This window comes from Schistocerca serialis, chromosome 12, assembly GCF_023864345.2.
Source record: "Schistocerca serialis cubense isolate TAMUIC-IGC-003099 chromosome 12, iqSchSeri2.2, whole genome shotgun sequence".
Taxonomy (NCBI): domain Eukaryota; kingdom Metazoa; phylum Arthropoda; class Insecta; order Orthoptera; family Acrididae; genus Schistocerca; species Schistocerca serialis.
The window spans coordinates 112,260,919-112,276,472 of record NC_064649.1 but is presented as its reverse complement, the minus strand read 5'-3'; the positions used below and the strand labels follow the sequence as shown (position 1 = coordinate 112,276,472).

The 15,554-nt window shown below is 43.3% G+C and overlaps 1 protein-coding gene across 1 annotated transcript in view; it reads right to left on the bottom strand.

Moving 5' to 3' along the window:
- The window catches only part of LOC126428303 (uncharacterized), an 81,522-nt gene extending 74,159 nt beyond the window's left edge, over window positions 1-7,363 (bottom strand). Inside the window, exon 1 of the mRNA XM_050090231.1 lies at window positions 7,252-7,363. The gene's annotated coding sequence lies outside the window, so the exon portion shown is untranslated. The remainder of the gene's footprint in view (window positions 1-7,251) is intronic.
- Window positions 7,364-15,554: the final 8,191 nt, after the last annotated feature.

The following is a 15,554-nucleotide window of genomic DNA, read 5'->3' as shown; positions in this document are numbered from 1 at the left end:
GACGTAATCGGCGCTCGCCGCTACCAACAGAAACTGCAGCGTTTAAATTCGCCCACGCTGTTTTGATATTAAAACCGCTAGGTCGATTGCGTTTTTAGAAATAATAATAATAAAAAAAAGAGGCAAGTTGATATGAAGCGTTCCGGACAATTCCGACATATGACGAAACGAAACGACGGACCTGTCAGACACCTTTTATTGTTCCACTTACATGCGGTTACCACTGTTAGCAAAGTGGTTATCATCAAGCGTGAACGTGAATCCTTTCCCTTTCAATTCTTGCTCGACGGGGATAGGCAGACTGCTAGCTTGTAGATTTACAGAATATCTAATAATAGATCAATAAATTAATATACAGCTCTAAAACCGGTAGCATATTTACAATATGCAGCGAATATTTTTATAGGCAGATAGGTCGATATTTTTTTTTCGTCGACATATCGATATTTCACGACGCTTTAAGATATATTGTGAGACGATTATGCTATTCTTTTAAATATCAATACATCGGATTCCCGATATTTTTAAAGATATCAACAGTCCCGGTCCGACTAGAGTTAGTGGTGCAGAGGTAATAAATTAGAACTTCATGACTGATGCGGGAAAAGAGAAAATGTAGTGAGCGATAATTTTTTTTTCTTTCGCTGTTTATTGGGTGGGAATGTCAGCGAGAAGATGCTCCGAAAAGATTGGAAATTAACTGTAAAGTTTGTTGGAAGTCGCTAAGTGCATTCATTCTGAAATATTCGACCAATATAGTCTGGGTAATTTCACGCCACGTGTTTCGCTGCTGCAAAACACACACACACACACACACCAGTTTGTAACTGCATTAACTGATGTATTGTGGTGAACCTTTCGCAGAGGATTACATCTCTCAATCAGTAGATTAAGACAGCATATTACGTCACTAATTATATGAAGTACTGAAAATGATGTTTTACCTTGTCTGTGGAAACCAATAGATAGGATATCCTGTCTATGGGACCTTGAGTCATATTTGATGAACAGTTAGACGGTTACTAATGTGCAGGATGCCCCATGCCTCCCCTCCCCCCCCCCTCCCGCACCACCATCGAAGACACCGAGAAAGTTTAGGGTCGCGTGCCTTAGTAAAATTTGTACCAAACATGGCCTCTAAAGTGAATTCCTTTAGAGCTGTGAATGAGCACTTGTTCGTCTTTGCTACTAAGAAGCACATCTGTTCTTTGCTTTGCATTTTTTGGGAGGAGGTAGTATGGACCAAAACAAGGAAAAAATTTCTAGTAAACAATGGCTCTAAAGCGGAAGATACCTAAAGTGCTGTAAGCACGTGTTCGCTAGAAGAGAATGTGTTTCACACTAGCCAAAGTGAACAAGCTGAATAGCTGTGAAACTAAGCCTTTTGAGACTCCATGTTTACTAGGCGTTTTTTTTTTCTTGTTTTCGTCAATACTTCCTCCTCCCAAAATATAGAACGCAAAGACCTTGCAGCAGAGAAAATCCGTTTCGTACTTTAGTAAATAATCTATTCCTCAATACTTCTTAAGGAATATATTATAGGGCCCATGTACTAGACATTTTGACAACAATATGGGATTGCAGGTCCGCCTTGATGAACAAACACTTCTGTTATTTATTTATTCCCTCAAAACTAGTTTCGGTGACAAATATCATTAGTGGGTTCTTTGATTATTATTTACTATACGTCACAACATGATTTACTAGGACAAATGGAAGAGTTTCAAGATAAAATTATTGTAGACATTTAGAACTTATTTGTGTATAAGAACCCTGTGCCTAAAGTTTGTCGGTGTCTTCTGGAACATCTTGTAGCTGGCTATAATTACAGCCGACATATTTTTGTTCTATTTTGGTTTCCTGAGGCTGTTTACTACACTTACGGAATCGTTTGATCCCACGATACAGCTTCTTGTTGAAGATCAATAATATTTCACTCATTGCATAAGTCGAATGGCTTCTGCGTTGTAGATCGTTCCCTGCCTAGGTAGGAAATCTAGGGCCTGATAATTTTATGCAGTGACGCTTGCTGCGCCTTCTGCTTTGTTCTCACCGATGCCCTCCGATTCTTCCATCTAGATCTCTGTCAAAGTTAGGAAGATGGTACTGACCTAAAGACTGATTTCAAGCTTCCAAGTTCGAATAATCTTTATATTGCACCGCATTACCGAAAATTGGTACATTTTAATAGCTGGCATTTACAAAACTGTGGATCGGGGTGCGTCCCAGAGGAACACGCGGTGTCGACCGACCGCCGTGTCATCCTCTGCACCTGATCCGGTATCGAGGGGCGTGGTGTCTACACATCACTTCACAGGCCTTGCATTCACTCAGGTAGCTCCGGCCAAGGGAAAACCCCTGGTAAGCAACTGAACCCGGGCCATCCGCGCGAAACTCAGACACACTGACCACTTACCTACTCCATTTTTGCTCTAAAAACATCGTATCCATTTATAATAAAATATTTTTGGTACTGGTGGTCTTATGGTGTAGCGTGTGCCTGGAAAATGAGAGATCATGAGATCGAAAACCAGTCGGACTACGGAAATTTTTCGGTCTGCTTTTAACATAACCTGTAACTCTCCGTGATGTGAAGATTGGCCAACGAAGAAACGTGGTTCGAATTCCACATCAAACTATAGGTCCCCTTTGCACGACAGGGTTGGGTGAGCAGATTAAGGGCAAACAAATTGCAAAGTGTTGTCTAATTAACAGTACCTAGAAAGGCCATTGAACTACTGAGGTACTAGAATAAATCGTTTTCCTAATAGGAGTCATCAGTAACATTTATGTAGATTTCATATGAGTTCTTATTCTATCTATCACTTGAGCCCTGTCCCGCAGTTACACAGGGTCAGCCATCGTTAATCGGATTTGGCTTGTTGATGGTTAAGGTGTGGTCGGATGCCCTTCCTGCCGCCACCCCGTACTCCCCGGGACGGAATTAGTGTAGCCCACCTGTCTGCGTCGAGTGTAATCCATGGAATAGTGTGAAAGTGTTCAGGTGTCTGCGAGCCGTGTAACTGAGGCGAAACGTGGGGACCAGCCCGGTATTCACCTAGCGGGATGTGGAAAACCGCCTAAAAACCACATACAGGCTGGCCGGCACACCGGCCCTCGTCGTTAATTGGCCGGGCGGATTCGATCCGGAGCCGGCGCGCCTGCCCGAGTCCATGAAGAAGCGCGTTAGCGCTCTCGGCTACACTGGAGGGTTTCATATGAATACTTATTATCTTCATCTATTTAAAACTAGCTGGAAAAGACTCACTTCACTTTGTTTCTATTTTCAGCTATATTCTGAGGACGTTCTATATCATTCTTGAGCATTCTAGAACACTGTAAAAAATGTACTTTAGAAAGGGTAAAATTTTAGTATTTAACGCTTTCAAATGTTCTCGAAGGGTTAAAGTACTGTTAAATGATCTTCATATACTTCAGTATTCAACGAAACCCTAATCTGAAATAAGTACTCTGTTACACAGAACTTTCCAAGACGTTTGAAAAGATTTGAAAATATTCATAAATACTAGGTGACGCTAAAGAAAACTCTCCGACTATCTGAAAGATTACAGGACATTCTAAAACACTCAAGAAGACGTTGAAGATCACTTCGGGAATATCTACAACTATCTGGAGTACTTTATAACATACGAGTCGGAAAGCATCCACACCAGAAAAGGATATGGATCATTCGAGAACGCGCTAGTACATTCTCGAACTTTCTGGTTGATTCTGTAATCTTTTGGTACATTATGCGGCATTCTCGAACATCCCTGAACATTCTAGAAGGGACATTCTGCCCATTCTAGGCTACTTCGGCCCACCGACTTCACATTACAAGTACACTGGACCGATGCCTTCTTTGGACACCATCATTTTCGAATCCAACTTCTGCTGTTCTCAACGCAAACCTTTTTCACGGACACATGTGGAGGGTTACCGTATCACTTATGAGGGGTAGATGGGCTGTGAAATTATCATACTCTTTGTGTACCAAAAATTAATATGCAAAAAATTAACAAAATCATATATATATATACTATATACTCTGAAGCGCCAAAGAAACTGCTAAAGGCATGCGTACTGAAATACAGAGATATGTAAACAGGCAAAACACGGCGCTGCGGTCGGCAACACCTGTATAAGGCAACAAGTGCCTGATGCTGTTGTTATATCGGTTACTGCAGCTACAATGGCAGGTTATCACAATTTAAATGAGTTTGAACGTGGTAGTATAGTCAGCGCAAGAGCGGTGGGACACAGCATCTCCGACCTAACGATGAAGAGGAGATTTCCCGTATGACCATTTCACGGTAAAACATCAAATCTCCGACATCGCTGCGGCCGGAAAAAGATCCTTGTTGTGTACATCGTTCTGCGAAGTCAGTGCGTACACAACTTTCCCAATAGAGCGCGCCCCGCTAAGCGCAACAGCGCAGGCGCAGCGCTCGTCCGTCTCCGAACTACGAGATGGTGCTGTCTTAGAGACAGACCAAATTCTGCCTCCGTTGATCCGCATGTTAATATGTAACGCAGCCAATGAGATTGCTGCTAATGTAGAACCTTTTCTCCCCGCGGATCACACTCGTGCAGTGATACCTGAACGCTCGAGGTATTATAACGAGTGTACAGACCTCCGATTAGTCAGTCTGCATTAGTCTGCGTTTGTCTGTACCAGTCTATAGTCAAGTTTCAGTCTGCGCCTAATAATACACGCATAGTGAACATTCGCCCCCACCTCCTCTTGTTCCTCCAACATCTCCGCATCCTTTACATTGTTCGCAGGGTTGATCCCCCCCCACCCTCTGGTTTCCTCCTTCCTCTCCACCCCTCGCCCGTTGCCGCGCCTCTATCGCTGTATCCCTCCCTCTCTCCACCTCCACACCCTCCATCTCCTTCATCAGGGCAATTTCCAATGCCTCCCCCTCCCGGATGACGAACTTCGCCGTGACATATACCCTTCCTTCCAACTATAACCCGGCCTTGTTCCCCCCCCCCCCTCCCCAGGGCCCCCTTCTCCTCTTTCCTCCTTCTCCCAGAGCGGATTTTCCTCCATCCCCCCCTCCCCTGAGACCCTGCACCCCATACTTGCCTCTCTCCTTCCCACATCCCTCCCTACCTGGCCCTCTTCCGAGCGCCCCCCATTCCCCTCCCCCATCTCTCCCCTCCCTCCCTTCTTCAGGTCTCCCTCATCTCCTTGAACCTGGCAGATCCTCTGTATTGATCATCATCAGTGTGCCACGTCAGTGTTGTGTTTCGTGCTGTTTCTCGTGTGCGTCAAGAGGTGTGATTTTAATTGTGTACTGCCTTGAGGTTCGCCGTCAGTGTTATGTTGTGTGCTATGCCATCCATCAACCCCTTTCTGCTCCAGTCATACTGTGCCTTGTGTTCTTTTAATCGTCGCAGTGTGTGGCTTTTTGTGTGTGCTACTTTTAAACAGTTTTTTTATCTCCATTTTACAGTCACCCCGTTTTTTGTATATTGCCTTCCATGATGTTCTCCCTTTTTTATATCTATGTTCGCCTTCTTCTCTCCTTTGCTGTTTTTAAATTTCTTCTATTGTTTTGTTCTATGTCTTTCGGCTGAAGAGCAGCGCATATGCTGCTGCCAGCCCGCCCCGATGGGGAATTGAAATACAATAAAGAAAAAAAAAAAAAAGAACATTCGCGCACCGGAGAATATCGCCCTCAGTGTCTCGTGTGTGTGCCTTCGTTTTGTGTTTAGCGATCTTTCGCAGTTACACCTCGACTGTTCACATGTGCCGTCGCCGTCCTCCGTGTTCTGTGCGCCGTGTCAACAAGTGTTAGTGCTTTTATAGTCCAGCGTGAACGGCTTCATGTTTATTGTTTTTTGTCTCTACCTTTTTTGCCCGCCATTTTAATTGTATTGTCTGTGCCACCTATTTGTCATATGATCTTACTACTTAAGGCTGAAGAGCGGCGTAATATGCTGCTGACAGCCCGCCTGTATGAGGTGCTTAAAATTACAATAAAGAAAAAAAAACCTAATAATATTATCATAATATTCCTGTACATAGCCATGAAGATAAATGTATAGATACTTTGTCAAATATCAGAGATATGTGGGAATAAGATTAACATACCAAGACCAAAGGAACTTCAGATTGTCAATTGTAAATAGCATCCAGAACCAAGTTAAGTAATTTTCATGCTTGTTATTATTTTAATAAATGTGTGCGAAAATTAATCAAGTTCTGTTTGAAGTTGGTCACCGTCAATCTGCTGCTCTAAGCGTGCAAGTGGCATTTCTATCGTCTGACCTAATGGCAGAAGATAAACACGCCACGATAAGACCACGAGACATATTGCCGACACTCGCCTACTTCGCTAGAGCGACAAGTCAAATAATCTGATGGTGTGTGTACCGAAGGTCTTACAGTGCGCACACCACAATCCTGCAAGAACGAGACCAGCAATGACTGAAGAGAAACGTGCATCAACAAGTGATAGCGTGCAAACCGTTCAACGACACGTCATCCACGTGGGCTTTCGGAGCCGAAAGCTCACTTCTGAACCCTTGATAACTGCGCAACGCAAAGACTTAGGCCTCGCCTGGTCCCATCAACACCGAATCTGGACTGTTGACGGCTGGAAACATGTTGACTGGTCGGACTAGTCTCGTTTCGAATTGTATTGAGGGGATGGACGTGTACGGGTATGAAGACAACCTCATGAATCCATGGACCCTGCATGTCAGCACGGGACTTTCCAAGCTGGTGAAGGCTCTGTAATGGTGTGGGGCGTGTGCAGTTGGAGTGATGTGGGACCCCTGATACGTCTAGATACGACCCTGACAGGTGACATAGCCATAAGCATGCAATCATGCCCATTGTGCATTCCGACGGACTTGGGCAATTCCAGCAGGACAATACGACACTCCGTGCTTTCAGAACTGCTACAGAGTGGCTCCAGAAACACTCTTCTGAGTTTAAACACTTTCACTGGCCACCACATTCCCCAGACATGGACCTTATTGAGCATATCTGGGTTGCCTTGCAACGTGCTGTTCGGAAGAGATCTCCACCCCTTCTTACTTTTACGGATATATGGACTGCCCTGCAGAATTCATGGTCTCAGTTCCCTGCAGCACTACATCAGACATTAGTCGAGTCCATCCACGTCGTGTTGCAGCATTTCTGCTTGCTCGTGGGGGCCCTACAAGATATTTGGCAGGTGTACCAGTTTTCTTGGCTCTTCGGTGTAAGATAATGTTTGTTACGAATGGCCTTACCTTGCGCAAGACTCAGCGATCTGTCCCGGCCACGGTGACTTCGCTCGGTGGGCAAACAGGCAGCTGTCTGTAGCTGTCGGAGGTTCCCAGATGAATTTATGCCATCTTGATCAGATAGACAGGTTGGTTGTCTGGAGAACAGGAAGCAAGGAATTAACGACAGCCAGTTTGCGTCAGAGCAATGAAGCAGCTGCTCGAGAGAGATTATCTCGGACAGATAAAACAACTTCTGTCAGACTCCATAACATAATAAGTTGTCATCGCACGGGCTAGCGATTACGCCAAGTGATCACGTGGACAATAGATGTCGGGCACTTGTGTACAAATTACTCTCCGTAAGTATTGTTATGAAACAAGCCGGGTGGCGATATGGTTTAGACACAATACACGGATTTGTGAGGACAGTGGTTCTAATCCCTAGTCTACTAATATTTCTTTTTTCCCTTCCATTTCCTCGAGTGCATCTAGGAGTCTTTTTTTTTCTTGCTTGTGCGTCGTATTTGTAGGGCTCTGATGGCTATTGAAATAGTGTGGACGGTCTCTTCCAAACGTGTTGCCATTATAGAATTATTGTTCTCTTTGAAAATAACATGTTCCTTAAATCTGGTGTTAAACTTACCCCATGTATGACCACTATGAAATTTATGTCATCCACAGCTGTCAATTTCCGAGATTTTAGACCTTGACAAGGAGTCCACTTCGTTGTTTGTGTGGCGAGTCAACGTACCCAAAGTATGCTCAGAATTAAACCTTATTTTATTTCCGTTTTTATCTTTTTTTTTTTTGTTACCAGTTTTCCGATTTTTTTTCTTTTTTTAAATGTGGTCCGACGCGAATTCGCCTCATGCGCCAACCTCATCATCTCAGAGTAGCACTTTCATATTGCGTACTCAGTTATTTGTATTCGAATCTCTGCCTTTCCTTTGCACACTAGAGTCTCCTTTAGTACCACAGAGTTTACTATCTGACGTCTTAGTATATGTCCTGTTATACTGTCCCCTAGTCTCGTCGATGTTTTTCATACGTTCCATTCCTGAACGGTTCTGTAGAGAAGCCCCTCAATTATTAACACTTCAGTCAAGTTAATAGAGCTATAAAAAGTCTAAGAAACAAATGCTCGTATGGTATTGACGGAATTTCGGACAGAATTCTTAAAAGTTATTCTAACTTACAATCAGTGTCCTTAGTAACATCTGCAAAGCAATCTCTGGCACAGTGGATTTTTCCAAACAAGTTACCATATGCAGCTGTTAAGCCTGTCAATAAGAAAGGTGACACGAAAAATTCAAATAATTATCGCCCAGTTTCGTCACTGTCATCTTTCTCCAAAATATTCGAAACAGTAACACATTCGAGAGTGGTACCACATTTCAGTACAAGCCACTTACTTAGCACATGACAGTTTGGATTCCGGGGGAATTATTCAACCCAGAATGCTACGTATACGTTCACCCGCCAAATATTGAAGTCATTAAATAATAAAACATGGCCAGTTACTGTTCCCCTACTACGTCTAGCCTCTTACATTCCGCGGCCCGTCTCGTAGATCCGAATGGGGGGATTACTCCGGAATCTTTTGCTAGAGGAGAGATCATCATCACACTTTTTCAGTAACAGACCACATATCCTGTGGATACATATTGTGTGTCCTTAATGCAGTAAATAATGTCGATTAGAGTACAAGGTTGATGAATTAACACACACAATATTGTTTTCTTCGTTTGGGAAAGAAATGCAACACGAACGGAGAATTTTGTGAGATCTCATGAACTCCATTGGCGGCGACGTGTGACGCTTGGCAAATACAGTCTACTGTATTACCACGCACGTCCCTATACTGATGTGAGTCAGTGCAGAAGCTAACCAACAACAGCGGCGTGTTATCCTTTGACGTAGTTACAGTTATCTGGTTAACAGCCACTGCAGTCAATAAACAAGAGTGTTATGTACAATTTCCCTCGCCGTCCCTCACTCTTGTGATGAAGAAACGATCAACAGCGCGACTACCGACGTCAATGGCTGCTTTGTCTCCTTTGGAAGTGGAGAGATGGAGATGGTATCGCACGCGCACATCACATTTCTCTCATATCGGGTTATCGCTTTCAGGGCGGGCTGGCAGAAAACGTTTCTACTCCTAGCTGCTCATACAGTGACAAATGGCAGTGTACAGTGATGCAGCCGATTAACGCGTCTCGCACGAAAACGAAAATTGCAAATTTGTGGTAAGGACTATGGGACCAAACTGTTAAGGTCATCGCTCCGTAGGCTTACACACTAATTAAACTAAATTACTCTAAGGACAACACACACACTCATGCCCGAGGTAGGACTCGAACCTCCGAAGGAGGGAAGGGTGGGGAGGGGAGTCGCGCGAACCGTGACAAGACGCCCTTAGACCGCACGGCTACCCCGCGCGGCCCAAGAAAACAGCTACACTGTAACCAAAACTTCGACCGAGAGCACGGACTAATTTCTGTGAAGTGTAAAGTAACTTCTGGAATACCGAGGTGGCTGCTATAAGACCATTACGGCCCATTACACACATGAAACTGAAGCAAAACACGAGGAAACCACAAGGGGATTGGAACGATGACCTTAAATGTAATTAAATGCTCACCTATACTTCATAAAGGACACAGAACCACTTTAAAAATGGTAGGGTTTACTAGATTAGTGGCATAGCCCCCAAAAGTCTACCTTTAAGACATTTAGCATTTTATTAGAGTCCTGTAACTTGCCTCACTACAGTAAAAATCACAAAATATTTTAGGGGTTAGGTTAAGTAGGGACTGTATTATGTTCCCGCAAATGTGGGGCACAGTATGGCGATTCATGAGACGGCCTTACCCGACCTTGCTAGGTGTTTCTGTATGGCTGCACGGTACCACTCTACTGGTCAACGTCGAGGCCAATACCTTGCTTCATCAATAACTTCCCCATCATCCACTTACTGCTGCCCATGGAGTGCATCCTTCACTGCTCCAAACAGGTGGAAAACGGAAGATATGAGATCCAGACTGTAGGGTGGAGGAGGAAGAGCAGTCCAATGAAGTTTTTTGAACTCCTCTTCTCTGCAAAGACTTGTGTGAAGCCTCGCTTTGTCATGGACAAGCAGAAGTTGGTTTCCATTTCTGTGGCGACGAACATGAAGTCTTCCTTCAATTTCCTGAGGGTTTGCGCCCACACACCTTTGACTACCCCAATGGTTGGACGGATGTGTCAGCAGTACCAACAGAGACGTCCCATTGTGCGGCGAGGTATTTGACTGTGATCCGTCGATTACCTCGAATGAGAGTGTCCGCACGTTCCAACACTGCAGGAGTCACAGCTGTTGGCGGCTGGTCGGCTGGCAGGAGATTGGACGGGTTTGTGCGAACTTGTTGCAAAGATGACAGACGCCTCTAAGAACGACTCACCGTGCTTTTGTTCACAGCCAGGTCACTGTAGACACCCTGCAGAGCGCCTATGAATATCTGCGATGCTGTGGTCTTCCGCCTAAAGAGATTCGGTGATAGCTCTCTGCTTGCAACACACCTTCGCTACAGACACCATTTTGGAAACTACGTAAAGTGACACCATCTATTGGAGCTTCATGAAACTATAGCGGCTGAGGCGAGAACATTCCACTGTGTCCCATAACAAACTCCACATTTTTTGGACGAAAACCACCGAGGAAAAAAATCTGTTGGATTACTTACTGAATGCTCCTTGTACATCCAATGTACAGCTCAAGAGTCTACTTACACCATGGAGGAACGGGTTATAATGAGCGCGTGGGTTCATAAATATTAACGCGAGATACTTAGCATAATTTCACTGTAAGGCTTCAGAAACCTTTCCCCACTAAAACCAACAATTTCACTATGGAAGGCTCTTTGTAGGTGGTTGCATAAAAGATAAGCCCCCTCAGGACTACGACGAACAGGAGGACGCTGGCGAGTTCCCTACTCGACATTACAAAAACAAATCAAGAATGGTTACAGGCATTTAAACCCTAGTTTGTAAACGAATTGAGTGATAATGACATGCAGAAACGTTGCCATGTATGTCGGCAAATGCTCATTGTCTTTAGAAACCTGCCTTCAAGGAGGAAATTACTTTTCTCGGAAGAGTGTGCAATATCGCAGTTCAAAACCGAGAAACATTTACTTCTGTGAAGAAGTTGAACACAAACCACCATATATCATGATATGGGCTGCAATGTCTGCTACCCTCTTGGTAGGAAGCTGACTGGGGGCTAAGAACATCATGTAGAACAAAGAGGGAATTATATCAAAATATCAGAAGTAACCACAATACAAACGGTTTAAAGGGCTCTGAGCACTATGGGACTTAACATCTGTGGTCGTCAGCCCCCTAGAACTTAGAACTACTTAAAGCTAACTAACCTAAGGACATCACACACATCTATGCCCGAGGCAGGATTCGAACCTGCGACCGTAGCGGCCTCTCGGCTCCAGACTGTAGTGCCTAGAACCGCGCGGCCACTCCGGCCGGCTATGTGAGGTACTGACAAGGGAAATTTGAGTCAATAATTAAATAAAAGAAGACTAAGGACTCTAATGCATATGATGGAATACCTAGCAAAATATTAAAGTACTGTGTTGCATATGTTGGGCTTGTGCTTAGCCATATTTGTAATTCGTCCTTTAAGACTCGTCAGTTTCGTGAACGATTGAAGTACTTAGTTTTAACGGCACTTTACAAAAAGGCAGAAAGCGATAATGTAGACAATTTTAGACCGGTTTCTATGCTGTCAATGGTTGGTAAAGTTATTGAAAAGGCTGTGTATGTAACGATAATTGTTCATTCTATTACACATAATTTGCTATCAAATGTACAGTTCGGTTTTAGAAGGGGTTTAACAATAAATATGTTATATTCTCATTTCTGTTTGAGGTACTGGATGGATTAAACAAAATGTTTCGAGCGCCAGCCATCTATTTTCATGTAACTAAGGCATTTGAGTGTATTGATCACAAAATATTGCTCCAGAAGTTTGAATACAGGGATCAGCTTACTATTGGTTTATCCCTTACTTTGAAAACAGAGAGCAAAAGACACCCACAGTGTTCAGAATGGCTATGACATGGGGTCCGAGTGGGGCATGGTTAAATGGGGGGATCAGTGTTGGGGCCACTTCTGTTCCATATTTATATAAATTGTATGTCCTCCAGTATTACAGGTGATTCAAAAATATTTCTGTTTTCTGAGGACACTAGCTAGGTAGTAAAAGATATTGTGCACACGTTCTCACTCTTGAGAATACTGTAGTTCAACACATAAGCCATGCGGGGTAGCCACGAAGTCTAGGGGCGCCTTGCCACGGTTCGTGCGGCTTCCCCCATCGGAGGTTCGAGTCCTCCCTCGGGTATGGGTGCGTGTGTTGACCTTAGTGTAAGTCGGTTTAAGTTAGCTTAAGTAGTGCGTAAGCTTAGGGACCGAAGACCTCAGCAGTTTGGTCCCATAAGACCTTACCACAAATTTCCAATTTTTCAAGACATGAGTTCATGTTGTTGTTGTTGTGGTCTTCAGTCCTGAGACTGGTTTGATGCAGCTCTCCATGCTACTCTATCCTGTGCAAGTTTCTTCATCTCCCAGTACCTACTGCAACCTACATCCTTCTGAATCTGCTTAGTGTATTGATCTCTTGCTCTCCCTCTACGATTTTTACCCTCCACGCTGCCCTCCAATACTAAATTGGTGATCCCTCGATGTCTCAGAACATGTCCTACGAACCGATCCGTTCTTCTAGTCAAGTTGTGCCAGAAACTCCTCTTCTCCACCAATTCTATTCAATACCTCCTCATTAGTTATGTGATCTACCCATCTAATCTTCAGCATTCTTCTGTAGCACCACATTTCGAAAGCTTATATTCTCTTCCAGTCCAAACTACTTATTGTCCATGTTTCACTTCCATACATGGCTACACTCCATACAAATACTTTCAGAAACGACTTCCTCACACTTAAATCTATACTCGATATTAACAAATTTCTCTTCTTCAGAAGCGATTTCCTTGCCATTGCCAGTCTACATTTTATATCTTCTCTACCTCGACCATCAACAGTTTCTTTCCTTCCCAGATAGCAAAACTCATTTACCACTTTATCTCATTTCCTAACCTAATTCCCTCAGCATCACCAGACTTAATTCGACTACACTCCATTATCGTCGTTTTGCTATTGTTGATGTTCATCTTATATCCTCCTTTCAAGACGCTGTCCATTCCGTTCAATTGCTCTTCCAAGTCCTTTGCTGTCTCTGACAGAATTTCAATGTCACCGGCGAACCTCAAAGCTTTTATTTCTTCTCCGTGGATTTTAATACCTAATCCGAATTTTTTTTTTTTTTGTTTCCTTTACTGCTTGCTCAATATACAGATTCAATAACGTTGGGGAGAGGCTACAACCCTGTCTTACTCCCTTCCCAACCACTGCTTCCCTTTCATGCCCCTCGACTCTTATAACTGCCATCTGGTTTCTGTACAAATTGCAAATAGCCTTTCGCTCCCTGTATATTACCCCTGCCATCTTTAGAATTTGAAAGAGAGTATTCCAGTCAACATTGTCAAAAGCTTGGCTTGTAGATAATAAACTAGCACTAAATCGCAGTAAGAGTCAGTTTTTGAAGCTTCTAACACACAATTCAAGAAAACCTGACGTTATAATTACACAGAATGGACAGACGATTAGTGAGACCAAACAGTTAAAATTTCTAGGTGCTCAAATGGATAGTAAACTATCGTAGAAAGTCATGTTCAGCATCTTGTTCAAATTAGAAAATTATCTGAAGTGCGTGACATTTCAACACGAAAAGTAGCCTGCTTTGTTTATTTTCATTTGCTTATGAGGTATGGTATCATATTTTGGGGTAACTCTTTTCATTCTCAGAGGGTACTTTTGGCTCAGAAATGGTCGGTTCGGGCAATACATGGGATTAGCCTCGCAAATAGGTTACTGCTGCTACAATGTCAGGATATCAAGATTTAAGCGGAGTTGGAACGCCCTATCCCGGCAATGTTAAATTTAGTGATTTGGCTTCCCTGTATTTCAGGAACCACTGTAGCCATTGACATGAAACTTTTACGGGACATTAAGTTCGCGAAGCTCTTGTCGACCCCTGTTCATTTGTCTGGGTATTCCGAGACTGACCTCACATTATAAATATTCTTTAATGTCGTTTCTTGTTAAAAATATGGGCTTATGCTCAAGAATTAGCAACTGTTACTCAGTTACTACTAGGCAGAAATCGAATCTGCCGAGTGGCCGTATAAGTTAATTTAAGTTATAATTTAAACTAGTTTAAGTAGTGTGTAAGTCTAGGGACCGATGACCTTAGCAGTTTGGTCCGTTGGGAATTCACACGCATTGAAGCATTTTCGTATCTGCATTTGACTCTTGTGCACAAGGCCGTGCAGTAGTCGGCTGCGTCCATTTTCAATAAGATACCAGAAGAATTTAAAAAACTCTTAACATTAGTCTGCATGCTTTCAAAACCAAACGGAAGGTATTCCTGATTTGTCGCTCCTTCTATTCTGCCATTAAAATCCATGGAGAAGAAATAAAAAATTTGAGGTTTGCCGATGACATTGTAATTCTGTCAGAGACAGGAAAGGACTTGGAAGAGCAGTTTAACGGAATGGATAGTGTCTTGAAGGGGGTATATAAGAAGAATATCAAAGCAAAACGAGGATAATTGAATGTAGTCGAATTAAGTCGGGTGATGCTGAGGGAATTAGATTAGGACATGAGACACTTAAAGTAGTAAAAGAGTTTTGCTATTTGGGGAGCAAAATAACTGATGATGGTCGAAGTAGAGAGGATATAAAATGTAGGCTGGCAATGGCAAGGAAAGCATTTCTGAAGAAGAGAAATTTGTTAACATCGAGTATAGATTTAAGTGTGAGGAAGTCGTTTCTGAAAGTATTTGTATGGAGTGTAGCCATGTATGGAAGTGAAACATGGACGATAAATAGTTTGAAAATGTGGTGCTACAGAAGAATGCTGAAGATTAGATGGGTAGATCACATAACTAATGAGGAGGTATTGTATAGGATTGGGGAGAAGAGGAGTTTGTGGCACAACTTGACTAGAAGAAGGGATCGGTTGGTAGGACATGTTCTGAGGCATCAAGGGATCACCAATTTGGTACTGGAGGGCACCGTGGAGGGTAATAATCGTAGAGGGAGACCAAAGGATGAATACACTAAACAGATAGGAATTCACACGCATTTGAACATTTTCGAATCTGCATTTGACTCTAGTGCACAAGGGCGTGCAGTAGTCAGCTGCGTCTAGTT